The sequence below is a fragment of the Pieris napi genome, chromosome 7 (genome assembly GCF_905475465.1).
Source record: "Pieris napi chromosome 7, ilPieNapi1.2, whole genome shotgun sequence".
Lineage (NCBI taxonomy): Eukaryota > Metazoa > Arthropoda > Insecta > Lepidoptera > Pieridae > Pieris > Pieris napi.
In genome coordinates, this window is record NC_062240.1 from 3,606,030 (window position 1) to 3,615,196 (window position 9,167).

The 9,167-nt window shown below is 32.2% G+C and overlaps 1 non-coding gene across 1 annotated transcript; it reads right to left on the reverse strand.

Moving 5' to 3' along the window:
- Positions 1-2,266: 2,266 nt before the first annotated feature.
- Trnae-uuc lies at positions 2,267-2,338 on the reverse strand. Its single transcript has one exon. It is a non-coding gene; the product is annotated as a tRNA-Glu (tRNA).
- Positions 2,339-9,167: the final 6,829 nt, after the last annotated feature.

Below are 9,167 nucleotides of genomic sequence, written 5' to 3' on the forward strand. Positions count from 1 at the left end.
CTTAAAACAAACATTTGAACAGACCAAATGTTTGGAATGGAACTAAAAGTATATTCTAAGCGCTTTGAAACAGCCTTTGATAGAGTAATTAGTCTGAGCCAGACTCGCCAAAGCTCCTTGCATATACGCTTTGATTTCTGTAACAAAAATATAATTTGTACATACGAGCCACTATTTCATTTGCCATTTAAATGAGTGTATAGTTATAATTCTCTTCTGTTGTAATTATAAGGCAAGGAGAGAATGATATGACAAAGCTCTTCTTGTTCTTCGGTGCATAATAAAATACAATGTTTAACTTCAACTGCGTGTATTCGTTTATTGAATTTACTGTAGTATGAACTTATCAATCATTTCCTTTTTAGTTTCCGTGACATTTGAGTATAAACATACACATATACATCCAAATCCAACTCACCATTTTAGTCGTTTAGTTAAATAGCGTTTCGTGTGTAAACAGGAGAATACAAATATTAATAACATTTTAAGCATTTCTAAATCTGTTATTACTTTCTCTAAAATCATCTTTAGTTTAACACCTACAGTCTACACCTCTTACATATACGCGTAAGCCCGTTATTAATGCACTACTATAATTGACGTTACAAATGTTGAAGTATCATAAAGTGTATGGTCCTGGTATAAACTAGATTAGGGAGTTATTGTTTTGTTCTTCCACCCCTATGAAGTTACAGTTTAGTAAACTTCCCTCTTTTAACTAAAATAATCTTCCAGCTCTTTCTGCGAAATAGCATTTTACTTACCTTAGTTAAAATGGTGTAATTAAGCTGATTTTTTATATGAATAACCTCCATTTACCTGAAACAACAATAGTTTGGCCGGTAATTAGATTCGGGACTATGTCACCACGTCGGAAATTTCTGACTTAGCTAAAGGATGTTGCGCAATTTCTCTGTTTTGTGCCATCATATTGCCGGTAACTAATCTTGAACTATATACTTGAAAGTTCGCAATTGGAAGTTATTAAATAACTGTAATACCAATGAATTGAAGCTCACGCGTGACAGATGTTGTTTATAATAAAGGATTATATTACTGTTAATCCAATGGCACATACGGCAGACACATTTCTTATGTTTAAGGTAAATAGATAGCCCTTGTCTACAAATAACTACTGTTACGCTGGGAATCGTACCAAAGACTCGGTAACGATCGCGATGCTAAAGAGGTGAGCCTATATTTATAAGCTCATATACTTTTTGCCTAGCTTATTGATAATAATTAACTACTTTAGAATTAGGTAGCAGCAATATTTGTTCTATTAAATTATCTTCTTTAATAAGCAAAACGTTTCTTGGCTCATATCACTCAATGATCATATTAGGGTAGACAATTTGCAAAGTAATCTATACCGCTACATATTCCACTCCTATTTCAAAGTACGCAAGGGTTGTTCTCGTCTGTAGATTTTACTGGAGTGTTGTAAGGACAGTAAGCTCAGATGGGACTGAAACAGGATTTCGGAGGCTTCAGCCGGATTACCCCCAGTGAGGCTATCCACGCTTACAGCTCAATCGGTATGACCTCTGGAAAATTGATATAACGACACAAAATAAACCTTAACGCAACCAACTAAGATTCACTTTTGGGTAAAATAGAAAGTTGTTTTTGAAGTGCAAAAAATTCAACGATCTTCATGATTTTATTAGCTAATAAGCCTAAAATGTAAAAGATATTACTTAGCTATCTACAAGTCTTTACCAGGTTTCAAAGTGAATCTAGCTTTATCTCAGTTCATTGAGAAAGTTATATATATTTATGCAATTTTTTGTTAAATTCAAATTTAAATCAGACCTTTTAATGATTTATACTCCGTAAAAAAATTAAAAACAAACCACTTAATGTTTCATTTTATAAATAATTTTAACAATTTGAATCTTTAATCAAACAGTTGCTTAATTCATCAAGCGTCTATGTTGATTGACAGACTCTTCATTTAGGTAATTAACGATGATTTAATTCAGGATTATGGCCAATTAACGTCTTTGCTTTTATATTAATTATGATGTTAGAATTTCATTAGAATTCTTTATAAATTTGATATTGAATTCTTTCAATGGAAAACTAAAACGTTACCATTATATTATATTAAGATCATTCAGAATATCTAGGAAATTAAAAAAAGAAAAAGCCAAATAAAGCATTAAGCTAATAACAAAAAAAATTGGTTTTATTATGGAAGTTAATGTTAACATTTTAACATAAAACATTCAAATAAACTGGGAGTTTAACAAAAATAAAAGATTTCCCGTACCGGGAATCGAACCCGAGCCTCCTGGGTGAAAGCCAGGTATCCTAGCCACTAGACCATACGGGAGATATCAGCAGTACCAAAAATATGTATTATAATCTAACGATATTTGGTATCTTTAAAAAAATATAGAATGTTTATAAAATTGTTTTATATGTACGTAGTTTATACAAGTTTCATATTTTTTTCGTGGTATGGCGACCGCAATGAGTGACAAGCTCATTGATCGAATTATTAGAAAGGCCGCCTTAATTGTTTTTTATGCCCATGTTTGCTTGCATGATAAAAAAAATATAAACAGATTAAAAAAAAAATCTGGTATGTGTTGCTATCCGTTCGTAATTATATTTCAGTAATGATTATCAGCGCTGCAAGGCCGAGTGGATTAAACTACGCTTTAATAATATTTCATCAATAAATATACTAATCCTATTAAATCTATACAGTAAATCCATAAATACAAAGCACTTTATCTATTACAATAATTGATGTATATGTAAATATATCTTTGTGTTATTCTGTAGAAAGAGTCGGGTCTGTTAGAACACATATAAAATAGTAGAAACTACGGAAAATTGGCGAAAAAAAAAAATCTAATACAAAATGGATTTCATAACTATCCAACTCTCCCCTCAAATATAAGAAAATAAATAAAGGTATACTACAAATATTACAAGAAATATTCACAATATTTGGATAATGGCGTATTTCAGATTTAAAATGTAAAATAATGTCTTTTGGTTGTATTTTTGTGTTAATTTCTTAATATTTGTTGTGTATTCATTGAATACAATGATTCATTGAAGTAATAACTTTCTTAAAATCATAAATTAAGGTCCGCTAATCTGTAACACGACATTCATTTCCATGAAGGTCCATTAGGTTACGAAGTTCGCCGGGCAGCTAGTGTTAAATAAATGGAGAAACAAGAGCATTCGTTTAATTGTCATTGGTCAACCGCAGTAGAAACCTGATGTTAAGTCATAGCCGCCCATAGACACTCACATTCCCAGGGCTCGATAATGCGTTGCCGGCCTTTTAAAGATTGGTACGCTCTTTTCTTGAAGGACACTTAGTCGAATTGGTTCGAAAATACTGCCTTTAGAAACATTCAGTTGTGGAACGACGGACGTCGAGATGATACAGGTATTAATCATTTGACAAATCACAATCAAAGACAATTCATACAAACTAAAGAGAACAGAACCTTTTATTAAATGTTACGTGCTAGCGCTGATAACAAAACACCAGTGAAGAGTTAAGACACACCTACGGACCAAAACAAATTTATAGAGCCGTGGCCAAGAATTAGTTTAATAAATAGAAAATATGTTGCGTTTTCCTTCGTCAGCGACAAAAATAAATTCCCCTCGCCCTTACGCTTGGAAGACCGAAATAACAGGAAATAAAAATAGCCTTTTCGGTTAAATAATTCCTTACTTGAAAATTATAAATATATATAGTAGAAAAATAATAAGTGGTGACCCAGCTGTATATCATTTATTTTTAATTATTCACCCCTAACCTTTTACCAAACAACAAGGCAGTTAATTCAAATTGGTATTGAAATTCCTCAATGGGTAGTAGGTTCGACAGTGGTGCTTCGGGAAAAGATGCCGTGAGAAACGCCACGGACGCGAGGTGAGTGGAATTTCATATTATGTATCGGTGTTCGAGGATGAAACTCAACTGCAGGTCCATAAAACACCTTTAAACTTAATAAATGCAGTAGAAGATTCAGAGTGATCCCTCATCTCTACGCAATGCCAAAGGATCAAGCCTATCGGATATATTTAATCAAATTGTTAGGTTGTATAAAAATTAAATTTGGCGCCTTCAGTCATAGAATGTATCGCTCTATAGTTGTCAAGTCAGATCATTATGATTACTCTGTGTATTTACCACTTTTTCCGCCATTGTCTGGTTTACAATAAATAATTACTTTAAAATACTGATTTCATTCAATACAAACATATAAGTATTTCATTGAAATTGTTACAAATAGCATCAATACTGAGTAAATAACTTAATTTTTAATTACGTAATGAGAATATTTTTAAGTTGCTGTTACTCACTTCGTGTGACTTCGATATGTCAAATCTAATACGGGACTCACAGTTAGCAATAAGTTTCGACTCCGACTCTGAGAGTATTCTTAATGTTTTTTAAGAGTGACATGAATTAATTATTTACAGCCTTGATTCACCTTTATAATGTAATGCAAGTGTAATGTAAGCGCTACACTTTTTCACAGATCCTTGGTGATAGAGGTTTTATAGGACATTCGGTTTTCTTATTTAACTACATGAATTAACTGCTTTATCATGTGATGAGGAACACTACATTGCAGAGGAGAGGTACATGTCCTTACAAACATTTAATATAAAAAAAAACGTGGCGATTTAAAAGAGTGACGGAGTTAATTGCCCTGGTATGGAAGTGGTGTAAATGAAAATGTAGAACCGTTTTTCATAAGTGTAAATTGAATTACCTATACGAATAAATAATTTTGTTTTGGTTTCGGTATTGTTAATTGTATTAGGTACTTTGAACTCATGAAACATCTTATAAGAGAAGTCCCAACAAATACTTCAACATTGTATAAAAACCGACGATGAAAAATATTAAAACTAGAAATGCAATATCAAATGTATGTATGAAATAACCATATACGTATATCATAATCGGATCTGGAGCTGAGTTTCATATTCTGAATAAATCGACTTCCGCTCTATAGTGATATGACATCCGATTCTTCGTATGGGGCATCGACATATTATGGCTACATACTTTGTGGTACTTTGCTCGATACAAAAGATTCAGGTTTAAAACGTACGGTAAAATTTTATTTTGATCAATCTTCAGCCTGCGTTTGCAATGTAAGCGGAAAAATGTAATAATTTACGACATCACATTAGAAACCTCATAAGTAACAGTATTTCTCCACTATCTAATGGACGTTATTATACATATAAACCTTCCTCTTCAATCATTCTATCTATTTAAAAAAAACAGCATCAAAACCCGTTGCGTAGTTTTAAATATTTAAGCTACATAGGGATATAGGGAATGAGGAAGCGACTTTCTTTTATACTATGTAGTGATGATAACATCTGCAGAGTTATAGGTTGATATTAAGAAGAAGAATTGTACAAATTATTAAATTTTCTTGAGCTTTACCATAATTTGTTTTTGTTTTTTTTTGTTTTTAAAGACAATTCACACCAATTGACCTAGTCCCATGCTAAGCTGGTGAAGCTTGTATTATGGGTACTAGGCAACGGATATAGATACATATTATAGATAGATAGACATATAAATACATATTTAAACACCCAAGACCTAAGCACAACACCAAATGCTCATCACATCGATGTTCGTCTCAGCCGGGGATCGAACCCGGGACCCATGGATTCGTAGTCAGGGGTACTAACCACTAGACCAATGAGTCGTAAAAAATAAATAATGTACGGTTCTTGGGAGATGTTAATTAATTAATAATAAGAAAGGACTGTTATCTTATTCACGCACATGCGTGTACACTGTAGCGCAAAGACAAAATACACGTAGAAATACGTCTTCCTCGTCCTCCGGACGTGACATGACGGAAGTAAGAAGTTCTACCTTGCAAAGATTGAAAATTACATCGTCACAAGTAAGTAATCTTTTGTATGCTACTTATTACATATACTAATTATCTTACATTTAACTAGCCAATATACACAACCGAGACCATATTATATTGATCTATTTTGAAAGTAAAGAGACCTATAATTTATGACGACAATTTTGAAAGAGAAAGAAAGTGAAGAACCTATAATTTATTACTACAATCACTGCGATGACGTCACACCCTGAATCGCGCTAACAAGTTTACAACATCTCGACCATAGCCATTGGGGCCTGCGGGCTAGTTAGTGGTTAGACGTCGGGGATTCTCCCTTCAGGTTGGAGGGTATACCGTTCTTCCTCCACAAAAATAGCTCTATTTATTTATTCATGTATATCATATCATAAATAATTCATTTTCAGTAATTTGACTTGCGAACTGGTGGTAAATGTAAATTTAGAATTAATTTAACATCTTTTCTTTTGACGTTCATAAGTGTACTTGTTTACCTATATAAATAAAGTTATTTCGAGTTTCAGTTTGAATCTATCTATTCTAAAATACATGACATTACGGTGAACATAAATTTGACAAAAATAAAATAAAAATATTACACTTCCAATTTTAGTTAATACTAGTAATGTTTTATTTAAATATACTTATTCGCGTATCATTATGGATTAGGTTAGACCAGATAAGAGATTAAAAACGCTTTTTTTTAAATATTGATCAGTTTCAACAGATTCTGCATCTGTGGGTTAGTAGCTAATGTATTAGAAGCGTCTTAAGTAAAACTAAGCTATAAATTAAGTTTGGCCATCGTTGTAGCACTTAAGCAAATTGCAAGTCTATTAGCCAGCTATCGAATTAACAACCGGGGAATCCCCAACTCAATTTGTGGATAGCCTTTTATAGGGAGCTGTTTAACTTGAACTATTTTTATTTAAATACAAAAGTTTGTTTTTTTCTTTTTATATCTCCTTTTTTATTATTGTCCTGTTCACTGTTTACATATGTTTTAATTGCTTTGTTTTGTTCCATAAGTTTTGTTAAAATAAGTAACAAACTATGTCTTATGTCTGTTTGCACTTCTTGCGCTGACCTTATCTAATTTTATTTTCTTCACATTTTTACCTGGAAGAGATCGCTCGAAAGGGATAAGGTGCCCTCATTTTTATTTAATTATGTCAATTGTATTATATTTCTATTTATGCAACGAAGTGTTAATAAATAAATATATTGATAAGCATTTCGGATGAGACGTAGAAACTAGACGAAGACATAAAACGTAGGATTTATTAGTAAAATATTTGTTGTCAATTAGTTAAAAGTACTCAGAAATATTTGATCAAAAGAAAACTTTAAATAAAATTCTGAACAAAATCTGTTTTTTTATATTAGGTATATCTAACTTTATAAGCGTAGTGGTATGAGCGTGCGACATTTCTGACTCCTGAGGACATAGGTTTGGACCCCAATGTGCACCAAAGGACTTTTTTCTGTGCGCATTTAAAACTCACTCTGACGATGAAGGAACTGACATGTCATAAAAACCCAAAAATCATGACATGAGTCAGACACAGAAGGCTGATTACCTACTTTTCTATAAAAAAAGTCCAAAAGGGGGAATGTTAATTCCTCACATAGAAAATAAATTGTAAAGCTGCACTGCGTGATTCGACCATTTGACATTAGGAAGAGAGTCACAAGCTTAGTCCACCAGGCCAACACTGCTCAATAACAGAAGCAATGATGCATGATGTAATAAATGATATATGTCATCTTTGACATTTAAAATAATAACTACCGAATCGGCACATCTCTTTATAAGCGTTACAACCACGTTACAAAAATAATATTACAATATAGTTCCCTTTCTCTTTGTTTATAAACAGCGGATAATTTTAATAAATTTTTGTACCGTTTACTTTATCCATACAGCTGGAACTAATAAGAAAATGTTATTTTGTTTATTGAATTAATTGCCTCAACCAACCTCGGGCTATATTCGACCCATTTATGTAATGCTAATCTCCAAGGAATACATTGAACAGGTGCGGATTGACACGAAATATAGGAAACATAAAGGATTATGTCTGAAGAATTTCTGGATAATTTACTAAAATTACTGGCTCTAGAAACTTTGGTCTTGACCTCAAACTTCCGTATTGTGAATGTGATGAGCCATTATTGATTTATTTATTTGCTTATTATTTGCAGTATTCCTACAGCTACTTATTGTAATATCTAAACAATTACATTATACACAAAAGCCAAAAACGGAATACATATTCATCAATGTGTAAAGATTACTACACAGTTAATGACTACCTAGAAGACAAAAACGTGTAGCAATAGTTCTAGTTATATTGTTATAATTTGTTTTAAAATCTTTGCAGTGTTGTGAAAATGAGTGTAATGGTGAATGTGGTAATTCACAATTTTTTTTTTCTTTGTAACTTTAATGACCATTAGTCCTTTTAATTGTAGAGCTGAACGTCGCTCTATATCTCCGTAATTCTGTAGGTGCCTACTGTGTTGTTCAATGTGTTACGAATTCTTCATAGCCTAATACGCATCTCAAGTCACAATCTTCTCATGAGCATTGTCAAATATGTCAAACTTCATAAAAAAATAATGGTTTGACAGCTCTTGAAACTAGATTTAACAATGACATATGTCAGTTACTTATATATTGGAAATGGAAACGACCGTTACAGAGATTTCTATACAAATATTTTAGTATCGAATGCGGCTCTGTATAATCTGAGCAATATTATTTTAGTATGTATTGGACATTATTAGAAAAACAACCCAATGTGATGGGCAAACATGTTGCTCAATATTGTGTCGAAGAGCAAAAGGGGACAAAATTCACGTACGATTCCTTAGGAGATTTTGCAATCAAAATCTTATAGTAAATTTGGTATTGTTTCTATTCTTTATGAACCAGTGAATGGATGATAAACTTATTTTTTATATAAGCGGCCCGTCCCGAAATAGCACGGCAAGCATAATTAGTTTTGTTTACATAGTTACGTTTTTACTCATAGGTAGATGAATGTATAAATGGATTTAATGCAATTAAAGGGTATATTTTTATGTTTTCATCCCTTATTGACTGAGGGGATGATTAAACTGGCACGGCGCGATTATTGTCGACTTAATGCCATACTAAGAATAAAAATGAAGCTTAAGAATGTAAAAAACTGGCTTTAATTTGACAAGTTACAATCTCGATTTGAGTTTAAAATAAAAAGAAAGTTTACAGCTCTTGATAGTTTT